This window comes from Ahaetulla prasina, chromosome 11 (genome assembly GCF_028640845.1).
Source record: "Ahaetulla prasina isolate Xishuangbanna chromosome 11, ASM2864084v1, whole genome shotgun sequence".
Classification (NCBI taxonomy): domain Eukaryota; kingdom Metazoa; phylum Chordata; class Lepidosauria; order Squamata; family Colubridae; genus Ahaetulla; species Ahaetulla prasina.
This window is the reverse complement of record NC_080549.1, coordinates 30,841,275-30,863,720: the sequence shown is the minus strand read 5'-3', so window position 1 is coordinate 30,863,720 and position 22,446 is coordinate 30,841,275. Positions and strand designations below refer to the sequence as shown.

At 45.8% G+C, this 22,446-nt stretch overlaps 2 protein-coding genes across 2 annotated transcripts in view; one reads left to right on the top strand and one right to left on the bottom strand.

Annotated features, from left to right (window-relative positions):
- The window catches only part of LOC131204986 (uncharacterized), a 218,388-nt gene that overhangs the window by 122,835 nt on the left and 73,107 nt on the right, over window positions 1-22,446 (top strand). The gene's annotated exons all lie outside the window — the stretch shown is intronic.
- LOC131183919 (vomeronasal type-2 receptor 26-like) overlaps window positions 1-22,446 on the bottom strand; it is a 67,299-nt gene that overhangs the window by 19,164 nt on the left and 25,689 nt on the right. The window lies entirely within an intron of this gene.

Sequence of the window (22,446 nt, the reverse complement as noted above, 5' to 3'; positions counted from 1 at the left end):
GCTTGCAATTACTGCAGGTTCTAGTCCTACCAGGCCCAAGGTTGACTCAGCCTTCCATCCTTTATAAGGTAGGTAAAATGAGGACCCAGATTGTTGGGGGCAATAAATTGACTTTGTATATAAATATACAAATAGAATGAAGACTATTGCTAACATAGTGTAAGCTGCCCTGAGTCTTCGAAGAAGGGCGGGATATAAATGCAAAAAATAAATAAAATTAATACTATAATTAATACGCTCTTAGAGTAAGCTAATTTCATCTGATTTAAAGAATATAAAATCTGTCAATTTACAAGCCTTATTTGAAACTTCATTTTAGAAATTTGATAAAATAACAATGGTTTTAAATCAACTTGATTTAAAGCATGCGGCAAAGGAAGGACTCGGGGGTTTTTTAAAATCGTTTTTTAAAGGGTTTTTAAGGGGAGGGAGGGTTAGGATGGGTTTTGGGGGAAACCCGTCAGGGACATGGCTAGACCCTGCGAGGGCTCGCGGTATAGTTGCGGTAGGTTCGGAGGCGAAGGAGGAGGCTGGAGCTCGATTCTACGGGGGCTAGTCCATCGGCACGGTAATTGGGAGGGGTAGATATGGTGGAAGTGGGGGCCCACATCTTGTTCGGGGAGTGCGCGATCGCTGTTTGCGAGCGATCGCGCACTCCGGTCCCTCTGACTTCTCTCATTCCCCGAGTGGCTGGAATCCCCAGAGCCTGGACCTGCGGCTGATGCTATGTAATGCCAGGTCCATGGTGAATAAAGCCCCCCTTATTTTCGATCTTATACAAGAGTGGGGTGCGGACCTGATTGGCATTTCGGAGACCTGGTTGGGCACGGAAGGGGGGGTGCCCCTTGTGGAAATGTGCCCACTGGGCTTCCAAGCATTTCATCAGCCAAGGGCCCAAGGTAGGGGTGGGGGGGTGGCGGTTATTATTAACGAAGGTCTGGATCTGAGGGAGGTCACTGTACCACAGATAACCGGCTGTGAGTCTCTCTTTGTGAAGTGGGGTCAGGGGATGCATGTGGGCTTGCTGATTATGTACCTGGTTCCTTGCTGCATGACAGCAGCCCTGCCCGAACTGTTGGATGTGATAGCCGGGATGGCGGTTGATACCCCCAGACTTATGGCTATGGGGGACTTCAACCTGCCGTCGGTCAGTGAAGCAACAGCGGCGGCCCAGGAGTTCATGGCTTCCATGACAGCCTTGGACCTGACCCAGTTAGTCCCACTCACATCGGGGGAAACACTCTGGTTTTGATTTTTGTCTCTGGACAGTGGTTGAATGATCTAGAATTAGGGGACTTAGTTATCAAACCCCTGTCATGGTCAGATCATTCGCTCCTTCAACTTGACTTCCGAACCGCCAACACATACCGCAGGGAGACGGGGCCGATTCATTGGTTCCGTCCCACGCACCTGGTGGACCCAGAGAGGTTTCTGACAGAGCTTGGGCCATTTCCTGAGGAGCTCACGGCTCGGCTGAAGATCTAGGCATCACCCGGGAAAGGGCGGGGGCGGGGGCTTTGGACCGCGTTGTGCCTTTGCGGCCTCTGACCCGACGCCGATCTTGACTGGCTCCTTGGTATTCTGAGGAGCTGAGAGAGATGAAGCACCGGAAAAAATGCCTAGAGAGTGGATGGAGGGCTAGCCGTTCTGAATCCGATCGAACACTAGTAAGGTCTTATATTCAGACCTATCTAGTGGTGATAAGAGCGGCAAAACTTGAGTATTTTTCCGCTCTTATTGCATCGGCAGATAACCACCCAGTCACCCTGTTTGGGGTGACCCGCTCTCTCCTTCATCACGAGGCACGGGAGGACCCCTTGCAAGGGTGTGCTGAGGATTTTGGACAATATCTGCACAATAAAATCGCTCAGATCTGGGATGGTTTGGACTCAGACTGGGTAGATTCGGACGGGATGACGGAGGTAGGTCTTGAGGATATTATTTGGGAAGAGTTCGATACTGTGGCTCCCGAGGACATGTACAGGATACTGGGGAGGCTGAATGCGACCACATGTTTATTGGACCCGTGTCCCTCCTGGTTGGTACTGGCCACACAGGAGGTTACACGAGGCTGGCTACAGGGAATTGTCAACGCTTCCTTGACGGAGGGTGTCTTTCCTACCGCCTTGAAAGAGGCGGTGGTGAGGCCCCTCCTCAAGAAGCCCTCCCTGGACCCAGCTATTTTAGTGAACTATCGTCCTGTCTCCAACCTTCGTTTTGTGGCGAAGGTTGTTGAGAGTGTGGTGGCATGGCAGCTTCCCCGGTACCTGGAGGAAACTGTCTGTCTAGACCCGTTCCAGTCCGGCTTCAGGCCTGGGTACAGCACGGAGACGACTTTGGTCGCGTTGGTAGATGATCTCTGAAGGGCTCGGGACAGAGGTTGTTCCTCTGCCCTGGTCCTATTAGAGCTCTCAGCTGCTTTTGATACCACCGACCATGGTATCTTGCTGCGACGGCTGGGGGGTTTAGGAGTGGGGGGAACCGTTCTTCGGTAGTTCTCCTCCTATCTGTCTGACCGGTCGCAGACGGTGTTGGCAGGAGGGCAGAGATCGGCCGCGAGGCACCTCATGTGTGGGGTGCCACAGGGGTCGGTTCTCTCGCCTCTTCTATTCAACATCTATATGAAGCCGCTGGGTGAGATCATTCGTGGTTTTGGGGTGCAATGGCATCTGTATGCTGATGATACTCAGCTGTAAATTTCCACCCCTAACCACCCCAACAAAGCCGTCGAAGTGATGTCCCGGTGTCTGGAGGCAATGCGGGTCTGGATGGGGAAGAACAGGCTTCGACTCAACCCTTCCAAGACTGAGTGGCTGTGGATGCTGGCATCCCAGTACAGCCAGCTGATTCCATCGCTGACTGTTGGGGGCGAGTTATTGGCCCCTATAGAGAGGGTCCGCAACTTAGGCATCCTCCTGGATGTACGGTTGTCCTTAGAAGATCATATGACGACCGTCGCCAGGGGAGCTTTTTATCAGGTTCGCCTGATACGCCAGTTGCGTCCCTTCCTAGACCGGGATTCCTTATGCAGGGTCACTCACGCCCTCATCACTTCCCGCCTGGACTACTGTAACGCTCTCTACATGGGGCTCCCCTTGAAGAGCACCCGGAGGCTCCAGCTGGTCCAGAATGTGGCTGTGCGGATAATAGAGGGAGCACCTCGAGGCTCCCATATAACACCTGTCCTGCGCAAGCTGCACTGGCTTCCGGTGGTCTTCCGAGTGCAATTCAAGGTGTTGGTTATCACCTTTGAAGCGCTCCATGGCATAGGACCAGGTTATTTACGGGACCGCCTGCTGCCACCAATAGCCCCCCCATCGACCTGTGCGCTCCCATAGGGAGGGCCTCCTCAGGGTGCCATTAGTCAAACAATGTTGACTGGCAACCCCAAGGGGGAGGGCCTTCTCTGTGGGGGCACCTGCCCTCTGGAATGAGCTCCCTCCAGGGATACGACAACTCCCTGACCTCCGGACCTTCCGTCGCGAGCTGAAGACTTTTTTGTTTTCCCGCAGAGGTCTGGCTTAAAGTAATTTTAATATGGGTTTATTATGGTTTTATTATAGTTTTAAAATTTGTTTCGGCCTAATTGAATCAGGTTTTTAAAATTGTTTTAATTTTTGTGCTATTGTGTTTTTATCTGGCTGTAAACCACCCTGAGTCCTTTGGGAGATGGGTGGTATATAAATTCAATAAATAAATAAATAATAAAAAAAATAAATAAATAAACTTAAAGGAGATAATCAGAAGCAAGCAATAATTGTTGAATCGGATGGATTGGGTGGATGGATGGACTGGAACTTCATTTGCTGCTGGCATCCCTGAAGGAGGAGTCTGATTTGAAGGAAAGATGCTTGGAGATGGCTGGAGAGGCCATGGAACCCGAAGACTCAAAGTGGACAGAACGGATGACCGATGAAATGGATCCTTTCAAGAAGATGGAGGGAGATTGGGGAATGGACTTCTCACGTTTAACCGGAAAACAAGTCTTAAGAGTCGTCGTGTTTCAATTTACGGGAGGTCCTATGACTTCGGGGGATGGAAAGCAATCGTTGGGAAAGATCCTAATTAAAATTTTAAGGAAATGTAGAATAGAATAGAATAGAATAGAATAGAATAGAATTTTTTATTGGCCAAGTGTGATTGGACACACAAGGAATTTGTCTTGGTGCATATGCTCTCAGTGTACATAAAAGAAAAGATACCTTCATCAAAGTACAACATTTACAACACAAATGATGGTCAATATATCAATTAAGAGTCAAGACAGGGTCTTATTTTCTTTTGACTCCTGAAATATGGCCTTGGCCTTATTATCGGGGTCTTGTCCCTGAAGTGGGAGAGGCGTGGCCGGTTCTTCTCCGCAGCATTGCTTGTGAGGATCAGGTCACAAAAAAAACCCCAAAGTTCTTGCAGGCAAATCGGGTGCAAAGGGGAACTCTCCACGGGGAGCAAGAAGGGCCAACGACAGCTTCCCAATGAAGCCCTGCAAGGAAGGCGGCCCCAACTGGAGGACTTGAAACTAGGCACGACCGGAGTTGCCTTTGCCCTCCTCTACTTCAGGACGCTTAGGGTATCGGGGCAGCTTCCCTCCCCCACCCCTGGGATGCTGCTGGGGGTCCTCTCAATGTGGCTGCTGAGCTGTTTGATCAGCTTGTGCCATGACTATTTCCATGGCCCACTTTATCTGAAGATGTCCAACGGGATGTTGTATCACCATTTCGTGCCTGCCAACTTGGAGAAGTTGCTGGGGGAGCTGGAAAACTAGTTTCGGCAGGGCCAGGAGCACGAGAGCCACAAGGAGACTTCCTGGGAATGCTGGTGCATGCGCAGGCCCTCCTCAAGGAGACGCTGACCATCTCGACCTGCCTGCCAGACAAGTAAGAGCTGCTTGCGCTCACCCTCCGGAGCCATGGCGCCCACCTCAGCCGCCTCAAGACAGAGTCTCTCAAGGGCTGAGCGGGACCAGGTGCCTCGCTGGGCTTTGAGTGACCCGCTCTTTCCCCCCACCTCAATGGCCGGCCACCCCAGTAGGACTCTTGCCAGCCACGCTTCCCCATGGATGGACGGACTTTCCTCCATCGCATGCCAACCAGGAATGGCAGGAGCTGGAAGTCAGGTAAGACACACGTCTCACTTCTCAGCCGTGTCTTATCTGACTTCCAGTTCCTGCCATGCCCGGCAAGGGGGGGGAGAAGAGACGACAAGGGGAGCCCCATCTCACTCCATGCAGCTCGCTTCTCTGCCGCCCCACCCCTCCCCACCCGTCACTCCCCCTTGCTGGCTGAGATCGGCAAGCCAGATTCGGGGAGCTGAAGGCGCTGCCACCGCCCGGGAGGAGAAGAACGTCAGAAATGGGCTCCTTTGTAGCGCCTCCTCTCTCTCTTCTTCTCCTGAGTGGCAGCTGTGCCTCCGGCTCACCTAATCAGGACTGCTGATCTTGGGAGGCAGCAGCTCTGATGTTCCTCCTATCTTCCCCCCAGCATGCATCTAAATATTTGGGGGGGCTTATTTTATGGGAGGGCTTATTTTAATGCATATGCTCAAAAGCCCAATTGGGCTTATTATTGGGACATGTCTAAGCTTTAGGGAAATATGGTATTAAGAATCAAACAGGATTCGGAGGGCGGACGGCAGAGCTGACGTCGCGATGAAATGACATGCAAGTTTGATTTCCAGATTTGCAGTCGAAGAACTCCTGTCAGGACGGTCCGTTTTTTGGACCTCACTGTCCCGAAGAGCCAGTGATCATGTAGGGCACTTCCTGTGGATCTCGGGGACACCGCAAAGTCCCCGATTGATCCAGGAGAAGCCCTTTTTCTTGGCAGGAAATTCCAGCCCCGACTGCCACAGTTGGGAAAGCTCCAGAACAGAAGAGTGGAAGGAAATGTGTTGGTAGGGGTGAGAGACGATTCTTTATTTAAACTGTTTAAAACCATCTTAAGATTTGAAAGAGGATAAAATGGATTTAAAAAAATAATAATTGAGGGGCGGACCAAGATATTTAGAGAAATTATTTTCTTTTTAAATCTTTTGCTTTTTAAAAGAACCTTTTTTTTTTCTGAGAGTGTCTCCATGTTGGACTGGATTTAGACTGAGATTGTTGAATTTTTTCTTTTCCGGATTTGAAGGTGTTTTGAGCTTCCTTTGGGGAATTCTTTCTGGTTTGCCTTTTCTGATTTTTACATTTTCATATTATTTGGTGTGGTAACAAACCAAATTTTTTTTGAGTTTTTATGTTTTTTTTTCTTTTTTCCTTTATGAGTGAGGAGGGAGAGGTGGAGAGGAGGAGGAGAGGAGAAAGATCTAATTATACTGCCATCTACTGGTTTTTTTTCACACAAATCTGAACTCTCATTGTTGCAAGAAAGTTGTTACCTCCTTTCCGGAGGGCTCGATCTGTGAGAGACAGTGTTGTTCTTTGAGACAGTGGGAGAGAACACCAAGGAAGTTCTATCTCCACAGTTTTGTTCATTCAGGTGCTCTACCGGACACTGTCAATTGAAATAGCCTGTAAGGGAAAGGAAGAAGGCAAAAGAAAAGGGAGAGAAGGTCTTTTCTCTTTTTCTTCTGAGTAAACTGTAACGACTCTAGAAAGAGTTTAAAGAGAGTTCTAAAAAATTTTCTTTTTCCTTTCCTCTCTTTCCTTCTTTTTTTTCTTTTTCTTTTCTTTCTTCCTCCTCACTCTCTGATATTTTTTTACCTTTCTTTTTTATTTCTCTTTTTTCTTTTTGAGACTAATTAAATTTGGATTAAGACACAGAAGAGTCTGAAGAAATTTTTTGTATAATTTTTGTGTCCGTGGATTATCATTTGGACTTTTGTTGTTTGCGTTCCTACACACAAAAATGAGTAGGAAAGGAGTAACATATGGATCAGTGACATCAACCCCTTCCTCCTCACCATCAGATTCTCAAAGGACAACACAATCGATGCTTCAACAGAAGAAAGATAGAGAAAAGGAGAAAGATAAAGAAACTTTCCTTCAACTTATTTTGCAGGGGATTCAGAAATTGCACGTGGAAGTAGAACAGAACAAGCAAAGAACAGAGAAAACGGATGAAAAAGTGGAAGATATTCAAGAAATGCTGAAAAAATATGAGGATAGACTCCAAAATGTTGAGGAGAGAGAGGAGCAAGAGACAAAAAAATTCAAAATATTGATAGTAGATTGGAAGAGATTGAAAGAGATAAAGGTAGGGAGGCTGGGAGATTGACAGAGCAGGATTTTTTCTTAGATTTCAGAATATAGAGGAAGAGAAGGGTGAGAATTTGGCAGATAAAATGGTGGAAATTTTGGCTGAAGTCTTAGAAATTAGCAAGGAAAAGGTGGTTGATGGTATTGATGAGAAATAATTGTATTGAAACAAGTTCCAAGAAGAGTAAGAGAGTTGAGAAGAGAATACCACTTCTTGACCAAAATCTTATTGCAAAAAGGCGTTAATGGTGCCAGAGGGCCTGGTGTTTACATGGCAACAGCAAAAATATAGAATAGATACTATAGATAAAGCCAAGGATTTTCATGCAGAATTCTTTAAAGAGGAAGAAATGGATACAAGTGCTGAAGTCACACTGATTGAACTACAGGAGTCAGAGCTATTGGCATTGCTTGAGAAAGAAGAAGGTGATGTGGGTGGTAAGGTAGAAGTTAAGCCCCGACGTGAACCTAGATTGACAAGAGCGATAAACCCTAATTATAAAGTATAAAAATGGAAGAGAGAAAATGGATATCAATAAATATAAATGGATTAAATTCGGCTATTAAGAGGAGGAAAACGTTTCACAAATTAGAGAATAATTTGGATATAATTTGTTTGCAAGAAGTACATATTAAAAAGCAACATGAACAAGTATTAATACAACCAAAGTTAGGGAAAGTATTTACCTCACTACCACAATGTAAGAAAAGAGGAATAGCTTTATACATAAAAGAGACAATTAGGGCAAATTTAATATATTCAGATGAGAATGGTAGAATTTTGATGTTGGAAATAATAGATGATAATACAAAAATACTTTTAATAGCATTATATGCCCCTAATGAAAATTTCTATAGAAGATTTCTATAGAAAATTATATATGAAGCTTGTTGAATTGGACTATGAAAATACTTGTATTCTTGGTGACTTCAATGGTGTAGCTGATGTAAAGTTGGACTATAAAACTACGCGTAGCTCCCATATAACACCGCTCCTGCGCAGACTGCACTGGCTACCTGTGGCCTTTCGAGTGCACTTTAAGGTTTTGGTTACTACCTTTAAAGCGCTCCATGGCTTAGGGCCTGGGTACTTACGGGACCGCCTGCTGTTACCACATGCCTCCCACCGACCCGTACGCTCTCACAGAGAGGGACTTCTCAGGGTGCCGTCCGCCAAGCAGTGTCGGCTGGCGGCCCCCAGGGGAAGGTCCTTCTCTGTGGGGGCTCCCACACTCTGGAACGAGCTTCCCCCGGGTTTATGCCAAATGCCTGACCTTCGGACATTCCGTCGCGAACTGAAGACACATCTTTTTATTCGCGCGGGACTGGCTTAAATTGAATTTTATTAATTTTAAATTCTTATTAATTAATTTTAAATGGGGTTTTAGTTTATTGTATATTTTTTACTTCTCAGGCTAATTTTAAAATAAGTTTTTTAATTGCATTTTAAATTGTATATTGTATTATCTGTTTTATTTTTGCCTGTACACCGCCCTGAATCCTTCGGGAGAAGGGCGGTATAAAAATCAAATAAATAAATAAAATAAATAAAAATAAAACACAAAAAACAATGAGGCAAAATAGAAAGACCCTTCCAAAATCTTTTTTTTAAATGGTAGAGGAAATGAATCTGAAAAATGTGTGGAGAGAAAGGAATCAAGAGAACTATATACTTTTTATTCAAATAGACATTTGTCCTGATCTAGAATAGATATGATATGGATCACAACAGAAATGAGTTTTAATATAGAAAAAAATGACACAGAAGCTAATACCTGGGCAGACCATAACCCCATGACGCTGATATGGAGAGGCCAAAGGAAAAGATCCAGATGGACTTTAAGCACTATGATCTTAAAAGATAAAGAATTTGTATAAAAAATTGAAAAGGAATTGACCTTTTTCTTTAAGGAAAACAAAAAGGAAGATACCTCAATCCAAAACCGTTGGGATACAATGAAGGCATATGCAAGAGGCTTGATGATAGATTATGTAGGGAGAAGAAACCTTAAGAAAAAGCAAACCTTTAAAATACTAGAAAATGACTACAGGAAACTGGAGCAAGATTTACAAAAATTTCCAGACAGAAAAGATATTAAAATGAGAATGGATTTAATTAAACATAAAATGGCTTTAATTAAAAAAGAAGAATTGGCACAAAAAATCAAAGGGGCAAAACCAGAATTTCATTTCATTTCATTTATTTGATTTTTATACCGCCCTTCTCCCGAAGGACTCAGGGCAGTGTACAGGCAAATAAAAACAGACAAGACAATATTATATAAAATGCAAGATTAAAAAACTTATTATAATTTGCCTAAAAATTTAAAAAATATAGAAACTAAAACCCCATTTAAAATTAATAATAAAAACTATAAAATCCATAAAATTTAAGTCAGCCCCGCGCGAATAAAAAGGTGTGTCTTCAGTTCGCGAAAGGTCCAAGGTCAGGTATTTGGCGAGACCCGGGGAAGTTCGTTCCAGAGTGTGGAGCCCCACAGAGAAGGACCTTCCTGGGGCCGCCAGCCGACACTGCTTGGCGGACGGCACCCTGAGAAGTCCCTCTGTGAGAGCGCACGGGTCGGTGGGAGGCATATGGTAACAGCAGGCGGTCCCGTAAGTACCCAGGCCCTAAGCCATGGAGCGCTTTAAAGGTCATAACCAAAACCTTAAAGTGCACCCGAAGCCACAGGTAGCCAGTGCAGTCTGCGAGGAGAGGTGTTACATGGGAGGTACGCGACACTCCCTCTATCACCCGCAGCTGCATTCTGACTAACTGAAGCCTTGAGTGCACTTCAAGGGAGCCCCATGTAGAGAGCATTACAATAATCCAAGCGAGAGGTAACGAGTGCATGAGTGACTGTGCACAAGGCATCCCGATCAAGGAAGGCGCAACTGCCGAACCAGGCGGACCTGGTGGAAGGCCCCTGGAGACGGCCGTCAAATGATCTTCAAACGACAGCCGCCATCCAGGAGGACACCTAAGTTGCGCACCCTATCCTTTGGGGCCAATAACTGCCTCCAACAGTCAGCTGCAGCTGCAGCTGACTGAATCGAGATGCCGCATCCACAGCCACTCCGCCTTGGAGGATTGAGCTTGAGCCTGTTTCTCCCCATCCAGACCCGACGGCTTCCAAACACCGGGACAGCACTTCAACAACTTCATTGGGGTGACCTGGGGTGGAGAAGTACAGCTGAGTGTCATCAGCGCATTGATGGTACTTCACCCCAAAGCCACTGATGATCTCACCCAATGGCTTCATGTAGATGTTGAACAGAAGGGGCGAGAGAATCGACCCCTGCGGCACCCCACAAGTGAGGGCCCTCGCGGTCGACCTCTGCCCCCCTGTCAACACCGTCTGCGACCGGTCGGAGAGATAGGAGGAGAACCACCGATAAACGGTGCCTCCCACTCCCAATCCCCCCAGCCGGCGCAGCAAGATACCATGGTCGATGGTATCAAAAGCCGCTGAGAGGTCTAATAGGACCAGGGCAGAGGAATAACCCATCTCCCTGGCCCTCCAGAGATCATCCACCAATGCGACCAAAGCTGTCTCCGTGCTGTAACCGGGTCGGAAGCCGGACTGGAACGGGTCTAGATAGACGGATTCTTCCAGGTATTGGGGTAGCTGACGCGCCACAGCACTCTCTACAACCTTCGCAACAAAGCGAAGGTTGGAGACTGGCCGATAATTTCCCAAAATAGCCGGGTCCAAAGAGGGCTTCTTAAGGAGGGGTCTCACCACCGCCTCTTTCAAGGCGGCAGGGAAAACCCCTTCCAACAAAGAAGCATTTATAATCCTGTGAGCCAGCCTCGTGTCACCTCCTGAGTGGCCAGCACCAGCCAGGAAGGACACGGATCCAGTAAACATGTAGTGGCGTGAGCCTCCCAACAACCTGTCCACGCCCTCGGAGCCACAGGGTCAAATTCATCCCAAACAGACTCAACAAGACGTGCCTCCTCTCCTCGCTTGATCATCCCAATCGTCCAGACCATCCCGAGCTGAGCGATTTTGTCGTATAGATAACCACTAAACTCCTCGGCACGTCCCTGTAAAGGGTCATCCCGCACCTCCTGATGAAGGAGGGAGCGGGTCACCCGAAACAGGGCGGCCGGGCGGTTATCTGCCGACGCAATGAGGGTGGAGGCGTAGGAACGCCTCGCCTCCCTCATTGCCACTAGGTAGGTCCTAGAATAGGACCTAACTAGTGTCCGATCAGCTTCGGAACGACTGGACCTCCAAGTGCTCTCTAGGCGTCTTCTCCGGCGTTTCATCTCTCTCAGCCCCTCGGAGAACCAAGGGGCCGGACGAGATCTGCGCCGGGTCAGAGGCCGCAAAGGCACGACACGGTCCAAGGCCCCAGCCGCAGCCTGTTCCCAGGCCGCAACTAGTTCCTCAGTCGTGCGTGGGCCAGATCCTCAGGAATGGCCCAAGCTCCGTCAGGAACCTCTCAGGGTCCATCAGGCGCCTGGGACGGAACCAACGTAGGTTCCGCCTCCCGCGATGGTGGGTGGCGGTTCGGAAGTCTAGGCGAAGGAGAAAATGATCGGACCATGACATTGGTTCTGTTACTAAATCGCCTAGTATCAGATCATTTAACCACTGACCAGAGATATAAATCAGATCCAGCGTGCCTCCCCATGTGCGAGGGGCCATCATTTACTCGAATCAGGTCCAAGGCCGTCATGGAAGTTTGAACTCCCGAGCTGCAGTCGTCGATAATAAGCCAGCTGATGGCAAGTTGAAATCCCCCATAACTATAAGTCTGGGGGTCTCAACTGCCACAGTGGCAAATAACTCCAGCAGCTCGGGCAGGGCTGTGGTCACGCAGCAAGGAGCCAGGTACGTGATCAACAAGCCCAACTGATTCCTATGGCCCCACCTCACATAGAGGGATTCACAGCCGGCAATCTGAGGAACAGTGGCCTCCCTCGGCTCTAGATCTTCCTTAATGACAACCGCCACCCCTCCACCCCTACCCTGGGCCCTCGGCTGATGGAATGCTCGGAAACCTGGGGGGCACAGTTCAACGAGGGGAAACCCCCCCTCTGGCCCCAACCAGGTCTCCGTAATGCCCATAAGGTCCGTGGACTCCCCCTGAATAAGATCGCAAATCAAGGGGGCTTTATTTACCACAGACCGGGCATTACATAACATCAACCGAAGATCCAGGCTCTGAGGATCACGGCCGCCCGAGGAACGGGTAGGGATTAAGGGGCCGGAGCACGTGATCGCTTTCAGACATCGAGCACGTGCTTCCCACAATCGATACGCCCCCCCCTCCGCCATATTTGCCTCTCCCACTTACCGTACAGATTGAACCACCCTCTAGTCCTGGAACAAAACCCCCCCTGCCTTCAGACCAGATGTAGTAGTGCCGCGAACAGGCACTGGGGCTGGATCCCTCCCCGACGGGTTCTCCCCCCCACCCGTCTTGTCCCTCCCCCCCTTTAAAAAACCCTTGTTTAAAAATCTATTTAAAAAACCCCATACATTCTTCTTAGCAGCATGCCACCTCTCTGGGTCCCAAAACCCTTCGTTGAGGTAGGCCCTCGATAACTTGGAGGGCCATTCCTGCGAGGCGGGGGAACCTCGCAGTCGAAGGAGGTCAATAGGCGAGTATCTCATGGAGAAGAAATAATAAATGGCAGAAAAGGGGTCCATCCCTAACCGGTATAGGCATCACAATCCTTCAGATGACCCGGTCAAGACACGCTGTAAGATGTTAAGAATTTAGGAAGTTCACTCTCGCCAAGCTGTTAATGGTGATAGAAAACGCGGCCAAAAAACCACCAGCGTGCCTCTGATAAAGGAACGTGGCCGAAGATGACGCAGCAGAAGAGGATAAACGCGGCCGAAATCAAGGCCGCCATATGTCGTCAATGTCATCGATGGGAATCATGGCCGATAACGGGGCCACTAACATACCTCCGCTGCAGTTAAAGTACGCAAGGCCGCGGCCGGGAACAGGCTGGGGGGTCGGCCGATGTCCAAGGCCGATTAAAAAGTTCGAACTCAGTTGGGATCGGCCACCATACCGCCGCTGATGGTAGCCGCGGCGCAGGCTGGGGGGTCGGCCGATGTCCAAGGCCGATAAGGAGTCCGAAAGTCCGAAGTCCGGAATCAGCTGATGGTAACCGCGGCATAAACGCCGCTGATGGTAACCGCGGCACAAACGCCGCAGATGGCAACCGCGGCTGGGCCTCAGGCCGCACCAGGCCGAAACCCCCCCCATCGCCCGAAACTGGCCGCCGCCCTCCGCCGCCCGTCCGCGGCTCCGTTCTCGGCAACCGAGGGTCTCCAAAAGCCCAAAGATCTCTCCCTCGGTTGCCGACATGCTGTTCTCCCGGAGCTGGAACCAGGCCGGAACACCCCCCCATCGCCCGAAAATGGCCGCTGCCATCCGCTGCTCGTCCGTGGCTCCGTTCTCAGCAACCGAGGGTCTTCCAAAGCCCAAAGACCTCTCCCTCGGTTGCCGACATGTTGTTCACCCGGAGCCAGCGATACAAGCAGCCCGGCGGTCGGCAGAAGCAGCGCCTCGGCCAGGGAATGCCCCGCTTGCCATCTCCGCGAGATCAGGTCGCCGCCATTTCGCGCATGCTCAGAAGAAACATGAATCACAAAGAATTATTTTGAAAATGCCAATAAGCCAGGTAGATGGTTAGCTTATAAACTGAAAAAAGAGAAAGAAAATCGTAGAATATCACAACTAGTGGATAATAAAGGCCAGACTCAATACATGAGAAGAAAAAAGTTGTTCAAAATTTTTATAGGGAATTATATGAAAAAGGGGAAATTGATAAGGAAAATGTGAAACATTATCTACAGAAAGCAAATTTACCTCAGATTCCTAAAGACATGGAAATGATGCTGGAGGGGAACATAACAATGATGGAATTAATGCAAGTGCTTAAAAAACAGAAAAGTGGAAAAGCACCGGGCCCAGATGGATTGCCAGCTGAATACTATGTGACTTTTCAAGAACAGTTGAGCCTTCCACTACTAGAGGAAATGAATGAAGTGATGCTAAAAGGAAAAATACTTGAGACCTGGACAGAGACCTACATTACGCTTATCCAGAAAGAGGACACTCTCTAAAACAAATTAAAAACTATAGACCAATATCTCTGTAAAACTCGGATTATAAAATTTTTGCTTTAATATTGGCAGAAAGACTTAAACGATACTTGAATGAGTTTATACATCCTGATCAAAATGGATTTTTGCCTAAAAGACATATTAAAAACAATATGAGAATAATATTGGATACTTTAGAATATTATGAGGCTCATCCCGAAAAGCAGATGGCGTTGATATTTTTGGATGCACAAAAAGCCTTTGACAATGTTAATTGGCGTTTTATTCTTTTACAACTGGAACAAATAGGCTTTGGTGAAATGTTTATCCAAGCAATAGAAGCTATATACCATAAACAATCAGCTAAGGTTATGATAAATGGCAAATTGACTGAAGCGATTCAAAAAGGGGATTAAAAAAGGGGACAAGACAAGGCTGCCCACTGTCACCGCTGCTGTTTGGGCTGACATTGGAAGCATTAAATAGAAGGGTCAGAGAGGAAAGAGAGATAAAAGGTATGAAAATTCAAAAGGAAAAATATAAACTCCAAGCTTTTGCTGATGATTTGGTTTTTATTATTGAGGACCATTAGAATCTATCATTTGCTTGATAGATAAAATAGGAGAATTTGGGAAAGCTGCAGGCTTGAAAATTAATAAAGATAAAACGAAGATTTTGACAAAAAATATGTTAATGAAGCAAAAAACTGAATTGGCAGAACGCTCAGAGATGCAGATTACAAATAAAGTTAAATATTTGGGGATATATATAGTAGACTCAAACAGCAGATTGTGACAGACTTGGCAAAATGGGAACATTTGCAATTATCACTGCTTGGAAGAATATCAACGATTAAGATGAATATATTACCTAGAACTCTGTATTTGTTCCAGACAATACCAGTTAAATTGGGGAGAGGATTCTTCGAGGAATTGAATAAAATGATGTTGAAATATATTTGGCAAGGCAAAAAAGCGAGGATAAAATTAAAACTATTGCAAGATGTGAGAACAAGAGGGGGCTTTGGGCCAGTGGTGGGATTCAATTTTTTTAAGAACCGGTTCTGTGGGCGTGGCTTATTTTGGGCTGTGGCTAGCTGGTCATGTGACCGGGTGGCCGGGGCTATGGGCATAGAAACTACTCAGAGGGCTAAAAAAAGTCATTAATGACCAGTCCTCGCACTTTTGACCAGTCCTCGCACTTTTGACCGGTCCTCACACTTATGACCATCGTCACATTAATGCCCATTGCAGCATTTTTAGCAACCATGTCACTCATTTCACAACTGCTTCTCTTCACCACAGTTACAAGATAGGGCGCAAAATGTAAAATGTGAGGACAGTCGTAGGTGTGAGGACCGGTCAAAAGTGTGAAGACAGGTCAAAAATAACTTTTTCAGCCCTCCGAATAGTCCCTATGCACAAAATGCTGCAAACAGGCATAAATGATGACCGGTCATAAGTGTGGGGTGTGGGGTCAAACGTGCGAGAACCTGTCAGAAATCACTTTTTTCAGCCCTCTGGGTAGTCCTTATGTGCAAGGGACTACTCAGAGGGCTGAAAAAGTTATTTCTGACCTGTCCTTGCACTTTTGACCAGTCCTCGCACTTACGACTGTCCTCACATTTTACGTTTTGCATTCTATCTTGTAACCGTAGTAAAGAGAAGCAGTTGTGAAATGAGTGACACGGTTAAGAATGCTGCAACAGGCATAAATGTGAAGATGGCCATAAATGCGAGGTCTGTTCAAAGGTGTCAGAACCTATCAGAAATCATTTTTTTCAGCCCTCTCGGTAGTCCCTATGCACATAGGGACTACCCAGAGGACTGAAAAAAGTGGTTTCTGACAGGTTCTCACACTTTTTACCAGTCCTCACACTTATGACCGGTCATCATTTATGCCTGTTGCAGTATTTTTAATAGCCATGTCACTCATGTCACAACTGTGGTGCTTCATGTGACCGGGTGGGCGTGGCCAGGTGGTCATGTAACATAGCTTCTTTGCCCTAATGACAGTTTGCTGCAATGTTCGTAAGTGTGAAGAACGGTCATAAGTCACTTTTTCAGTGCCATGCTTGTTAAATCAATTACCAGAACAAATCCATTCTCCCTCCCTCTTTCTCTCCCTCTTTCTCCCCCCTTTCTCTCCTTCATCTTTCTCCCCCCTCTTTCTCTCAATCTTTCTCTCCTTAATCTCTCCTTCTCCCTCCTTCTCTTTCTCTCCCTCTTTCTCCCCACTTTCTCTCCTTCATCTTTCTCCCCCCTCTTTCTCTCAATCTTTCTCTCCTTAATCTCTCCTTCTCCCTCCTTCTCTTTCTCTCCCCTCTTTCTCCCCTTTCTCTCCTTCATCTTTCTCCTCTTCTCTCAATCTTTCTCCTTAATCTCTCCTTCTCCTCCTTCTCTTTCTCTCCATCTTTCTCCCCCTTTCTCTCCTTCATCTTTCTCCCCCTTCTATCCATCTCTTTCTCTCCTTCATCATTTTCTGCCCCCCTCTTTCTCTCCATCACTCTTTCTCCAAATGGGGTAGGGTAGGCTGGCCCTGCCCTGGAAATGTATTCTAACATTTCTTGCCCGAGAAGTTCTCGGGCAAGAATCCTGTTGTGGAATCTCATAAATCCTGTTGTGGAGTCTCATAAAATGACACTGTTTTCCCAATCAAGCAGTTATGTATGATTTTTTATTTAAAATGCATCACAGTAATTGTCAATTACACCTGCCCAGAGAGTCATCTCAGTTCTTCCACAATTGGGATAGAGTTAATCATACTGATTTGTGCTTTGTAGTCTTTGCAGTAATTGGTAAATTAGCCATTAGCTCTTGGGTATAAAAACGTATCTCAGAGTTATGGCTGCAATATAACCAAAAGAAATCTATGCTTCTCCTAAAAAAAATTATCTTTAAAATTGGAGGGCAAGAGGTTGCATGTCCCATCTTACATTTGCTGGCAATACGGTAATTCTATTCTTTGTTTTGGGGGAAAAGATTGTCTTCAAGGTTTTTTTCTTTTCATTTAGCCATGGTATGAATGGCAATTGGAAAAGAGCAGTATATTTTTGATGCATACTTAAAACAGTTGAGCAAATGAACTTAAAATTAGGAGTGCACTATAGGCGTTTTGAGAATGAGCTGTGTCAACTTTACACAGAAAGGATGGCACTATGAGCAATTTTATTCAGCTCAATATGATAGAAAAATAGAAGGATGGATGGATGGATGGATGGATGGATGGATGGATGGATGGATGGATAGATAGATAGATAGATAATTATCAATACGATGCCCAGTGTTATTTTGGATAAAACTCAACAAGGTGTCCATTTATTTAGGATATATCCCAGTGGCTGGTTTCATTTCTGTAGCCAGGGGCTATATCCTGCGCAGACTGCACTGGCTACCTGTGGCCTTCCGGGTGCACTTCAAGGTTTTGGTGACCACCTCTAAAGCGCTCCATGGCATTGGGCCGGGTTATTTACGGGACCGCCTACTGCTACCGAATACCTCTCACCGACCCGTGCGCTCTCATAGAGAGGGTCTCCTCAGGGTGCCGTCAGCGAGGCAATGTCGTCTGGCGACACCCAGGGGAAGGGCCTTCTCTGTGGGGGCTCCCACCCTCTGGAACGAACTACCCCCCCGGACTTCGTCAGCTTTCGGACCTTCGGACCTTCCGCCGCGGGCTTAAAACATACTTATTTAATTGTGCAGGACTGAGCTAGATTTTAAATTTATGGGTTTTTAATTGGGTTTTATTTTTATATTTTTAATTCTTAATTACTGGGCTTTTAGAATAAGTTTTTTAATTGCTTTTATATTGTATTTATGTGTTTTTAAGTGCCTGTAAACCGCCCTGAGTCCTTCGGGAGATAGGGCGGTATATAAATATGATCAAATAAATAAATAAATAAATAAATAAACCAGGATCCAAAGTCTGCATGGTCTGGTGGCAGGCCTTCTGTCTTGCAGCCCCTTTGTTGCAACTTGAGATGCTAGTTTATTAGTACAGCCATCGTATTAAGTGACAGAGCCAGTGAGAACAAGGCTAAAACATTCAATCTTTTGCAGAGAGCTGGATTTTGGGCAGAAAGTGAAAAAATAGCTGTAGGGAGTCAAGTGTCGGCTGAATAAAACTATCCAGTGAGGTGCTTCAATGGGCTGGCTACAGAGACGCTTGGATGCAGGCAGGGCAGCTGCCCCCCACCCACCCCCGATCTATCCACCTCTGCCCTCCCGATCCGAGCGCCACGCGGCTGCGGCCGAAGCCTGCCTGTATCCAAGCCTGGCTACAGAGACGCTTGGATGCAGACAGGCTTCTTTCAGATCGGATCCATGTACCCCGCTCCTCACCCAATCCAAGTGCCGGGCAATTAAAGCCCCCACCGACCGAAGCCTACCTGCATCCAAGCGTCTCTCTAGCCAGCAATTAAAGCGCCTCACTGGCCACGTGGCTAGCGATGCGCTTTAATCATTGGCTAGGGAGACGCTTGGATGGAGGCCTGCTTCGGCCGGTGGCCTCGCTGAGCACCGGATCCAAGCACCATGCGGCCGCCGACAGACACCGGTAAGTAATGGTGGGGAGGGGAGGGGCAAGGGGCGGGGCGAACCGGCAATTTAACAAAAGGTTTGGCTAAACTGCCTAGAACCGGCAGAATCCCACCACTGCTTTGGGCTACCTAACTGGGAATTGTACTATCAAGCAGCAAATTTGATGTGGATTAAAGAATGGATAACTCTAAGAAATAATAGAATATTGACTTTGGAAGGCCATGATTTGTTACTGGAATGGCATGCCTTTTTATGGTATGGGCAAGCTAAAACACAGGAATATTTTATAAGATATCTAGTTAGAGAGGTGTTGTTATCAAACTGGGAGAAGATAAAGAAAAGCCATTTTTTAAAAATTCCAATTTGGGTATTATCCATTGAGGCATTCTCATATCCAATAACATTTAGAAAGGAACAAATTGTTGGGTACAATGAATTGTTGAATGAAAAGGGTGAGTTAAAAACTAAGCTAGAACTAGAAGTAGAAGGCATAAAAATGAATTGGTTTTCTTATTTGCAAATACACTCCAGATATGATAAAGATTCTAAAACAGAAGGCTTCTATAATAACATGATGAGTTTTGATAAGATTTTAACAGGTACATATGATAACTTGATTAGGAAATTGTATGTATTTATTAGAGGTCAAATTGGAGGAAGAACAAGTAAGAGGCAATGATTGCCTGGGGGAAAAATTCTGGTTATGGGATAGATTTAGAGGCATGGCAGAAATTATGGATGCATAACTATAAAATGACAATGTCTACAGCATATAAGGAGAATTTGTATAAGATGTTTTACAGGAGGCATCTACCCCTGACAAGAATTGCTAGAATGTTCAAGGACAAATCTGAAAAATGTTGGGTCGCCTTCGGCATGACCCGAATATAACTCATAAAATCATCTGCTACAATGTCCTTCCTGTCGAAGACTACTTCAACTTCAATCACAACAATACACGAGCACACAATAGATTTAAACTTAAAGTGAACCGCTCCAATCTTGATTGTAGAAAATATGACTTCAGTAACAGAGTTGTTAATGTCTGGAACGCTCTATCTGACTCCGTGGTCTCTTCCCAAAATCCCCAAAGCTTTAACCAAGCTTTAACCAAGACTATCTACTTGTTGACCTCACCCCATTCCTAAGAGGTCTGTAAGGGATGTGCATAAGAGCACCAGCATGCCTACCGTTCCTGTCCTAATGTTCCCTTTGATTGTATCCAATTCGTATGGTTATTTCATGCTTATACTTATATATACTGTTGTGTTTGACAAAATAAATAAATAAAATAAATAAATAAAGTGTCATCAGATACCTGGATCAAATTACCATATGTGGTGGACATGCATTGAAGCAAAAAGATATTGGATTAAAATACATACATGGTTGGAAAAAATGATTAAAAATCATATAGACTTTAAGCCAGAAGCTTTTTTTTGTTGGGAATTATACCTGAAACATATAGTAGAGATTTAAAATATTTGATTGTGAATATTATTACAGCAGCAAGGATTGTGTTTGCTAAAAATTGGAAAAATGAGAAATTACCTTTGCAAGATGAAATTATTAGGAAGATGATGGAATGAGCAGAGATGAGTAAATTGACATTTGAAATTAGAGAACAAGAAGATAAGCAATATTACAAAATATGGGATTTATTTCATCACTGGTTAGAAGGAAAGATATGCTAGAAAAGAGTTAAAAAAGGTTGAGATCAAGAGAAGTAATTTGAATTAAACTAATTTAGGAGAATGGAATGAATAATGTTATTAGATAAAATACCATTGTTTAACTAAAAATTGAATGAGTAAGAGACTTGGACAATGTAAGACAGATGAATGAAAGAGACATTTATTTTGAAATTGCACAAGATATGTAAACACCCCACCAACACATTCTAATTGGATGGATGAGATTTTTATGTTTGTTTGTTGTAAAAAAATATTTTTATAAAAAAAAATCAAAGAAAGATGTTTAACCCTGGACAGATTCTGGATGGATCACAGGTAATGATTGTCTGTGGTCTGGTCTGTGGTTTGTGGTAGATAAGAAGCCCCTGTAAATTGTCTGAGAGTTAAATATAATAGCAGATAACAGACAGTTTTGAAGTTTTGAAATTTAACTTTATTGTTGGATTGCCTGTTAACTATGTTTTTTATATACAGCAGATAGATGACAAGTCAAGTGGTTGCAAATAGATGTGTAATTTATAATTGTGGGCCTATTTTGCAAGGGGGATAAATTATTATTGCTAGAATATATCTGTCAGTATTCAGCTGGTAAGCAACATATGCTTATGTGGTTTTATCTCTTTTTAATGCACAATTTTAAAAAATGTTTCATCTAATTTTGTTTTGTCTTTGTAATAGTCTTATTTTTTGAAGTTTGTTTTCTACCTTTTTGAATAAAATGAAATTTAATGAGAGTAGTATTAAGTTTTCAAAAACATATTTATGATTTCCACACAGAGAAGGATGCATGATTAAAAAGCAGTAGAAAAATACCTGATTTTTAGCAACTAGGACTTGACAAACAATAAAATCTCATATAAAAAGATTAATGATGGACTGGAAGAAAGTTGAGGGATACCAAACTTGTTAAGTATGTTTATGAAAATGATCTCAAAATCCTAGTTAACTGGAAACTGAATCTGAGTCAGCAGGGAGACGTTCATGGAAAGAAGGCAAATGCAGCCATTAGCATCTCAGGAAATGAACCTTCTGGTTTGGGGAGACCCCAACTCAAGGATCAGGTCCAGTGGTGGTGTTCAAATATTTTTCCTACCACTTCAGGGGGCGTTGCTGTGAGTGACATCGACTTGGCCACTCCCACTTAGTCACATGAAGCCACGCCCACAGAACCCAGTAGGAAAAAGATCTATGATTTTCTGCCCAGGTCTGAAGTGGCTGAACTCAGAATCTGTCAAAGGCCTCCTCCTGCAGGCTGCCCACTCTCCGTTTCCCCTCCTTCAGAGGCCCCAGCCCTTACTCAATCTCCCCATCCCCATCCTCAACCGCCTCTTTCTTCGTCCAGCGACCTTACCTTCCTCCTGCAGATGGCTGCCAGGGAAGGCAGGCCAGGGCTGAGCCATCGTCACTGGACTCCCTGCCCGCCCGCATTTTTTGCCCCCTTGTCCCGAGATGCCTGCAGCAGCCGCCTCTTTTTCTCTGGGCAAGAAGCCTCCCAGAAGCCTCTGCTGGAGTGGAGGGACGGTCCCTCTGGCGCAGCAGCGTGCACAGCCAGCACGAAGAACAGGGAAGCGATGGGGGTGACGGAACTGAAGCTCTTTTTCAGTCCATTCGAGAAGTGGAGGCGAGCAGTTTTTGGTGCAAGAAGCCTACTGCCAGCCACCACTGATGGCTCGGTTCTAGCTGGCAAAGAGGCGGGCGGCGAAAGGGCAGAGGCTCCAGGGCCTCAGGAAATGGAGCGTCCCTGACCCAAGGCAAAGGGTGAGCAGGTGGCATGCTTACCTTTGGTGAGCTGAGCAGAGCGGGGGAGGTGCGGAGGCGACTGGGAAGCCAATTAGCTGGGCTGTGTGAGGAAGGCAACATATATAGGGTGGGGGTGGGCAGGGCAAGCGTCGAGTGAATGGGTGGGGTGAGTGTTGAGCGGGCAGGTGGGGCAACCAGGC